At 48.8% G+C, this 1,267-nt stretch overlaps 1 pseudogene; it reads right to left on the bottom strand.

Annotated features, from left to right (window-relative positions):
- Nucleotides 1-342: 342 nt before the first annotated feature.
- Nucleotides 343-883, bottom strand: LOC150015974 (ADP-ribosylation factor 1 pseudogene; annotated as a pseudogene).
- Nucleotides 884-1,267: the final 384 nt, after the last annotated feature.

Raw genomic sequence — 1,267 nt, 5'->3', positions numbered from 1 at the left:
GCGTTGGGTTGATCTGATAGTGACTCCTAGAGGTCCCGCGGGCCTAAAAATCCCTTCTTAGTGCTAAACAGGGGGCTGATTCTCATTTTACAAAAAAAAAAAAAAAAAAAAGGCTGAGTAATATTGCATAGGAGTACCAGAAAATTGCCTCATTGGAAACAAGAACTATTTACATTAAATAAAACGTGGCTGCAGGCTGCGTCGGCACACGTACAGCATGGGGAAGCACACTAGGACCGACCATGGAGACAGCGTCTGGCACTCACGCCACAGGCGCGCACCTGCCACATGTGAGGAAAGCGGAGATGAAGGCGGGAGTGAGGGAACAGATCTGTGTGCAGCTCATTTTTGGTTCCGGAGCTGATTGGACATCCAGTCCAGTCCCTCAGAGAGCCCCTCCCCACTGGTGGCAAAGGTGGCCTGAATGTACCAGTTCCTGGGGCGCAGAGAGTGCAGGCCCAGCTCGAACGTCATCTCCCCGCATTTGTGGCGTTGGGGAGGGCCTGCTTGTTTGCGACTGCGAGCGGGACAGCACCCCTGAGCTAGCAGGCAGCATCCATGTGAACTCCTCTCCGGCCTCGTTCACATACTCTCACTCGCTGCTGTCAACCACAAAGACGAGACTGTGTATGGCACCACAGAGGCCAGATCTTGTCCTGCCCGCCCGCGTCCCACGTGGTGAAGCTGATATTCTTATACTCCACCATTTTCCATGTTGAAACTTATGGTGGGTGAGGATGGTGGTCACGATCTTACTCAGCTTCAGTTTATACAAGATGGGGGTTTTGCCGCCAGTGTCCAGGTCCACCATGAGAATGTGCATTCTTTTTCTTTTTCTTTTGCCAAAAAGGCCCTTAAAGAGGTTCGCAAAGATATTCCCCATGCTGTAGACTGGAGGGAGAGACACTACCAGAGAAACCCTCAGGGGCCATGGCGCTGCTGCTGCTGCTGCTCCGAGCCAGGCGTTGGTTTTGCTCCCCATAGTTCATTCCTTTTTATTGGTCAGTAGTATTTCTTTATTTGGATGTACTTCAATTTGTTAATCCCATAGTTGTTGCTAGGTTTTGACTGTTGTGACCGTTTGGTATAAGTCTTTACATAAATATGTGTGACTTTTTTCTCTTGGGTAAATACCTAGGATAAAATTGCTGGGTGGAAGGGTAGGAGCATATTAAACTTTATGATACTGGAAGCCTTATCCCTTCTTCAGTGTAACATGGTATTAGTTCCTTAGTTCTTCTAAAGCACTTTGAGATCCTCAGAGGAA

The sequence above is a fragment of the Furipterus horrens genome, unplaced genomic scaffold (genome assembly GCF_987537825.1).
Source record: "Furipterus horrens unplaced genomic scaffold, mFurHor1.1.pri manual_scaffold_3, whole genome shotgun sequence".
NCBI classification, from domain to species: Eukaryota; Metazoa; Chordata; class Mammalia; order Chiroptera; family Furipteridae; genus Furipterus; species Furipterus horrens.
Note: the sequence above shows the minus strand (reverse complement) of the source record. Positions and strands in the feature narration are given on the sequence as shown.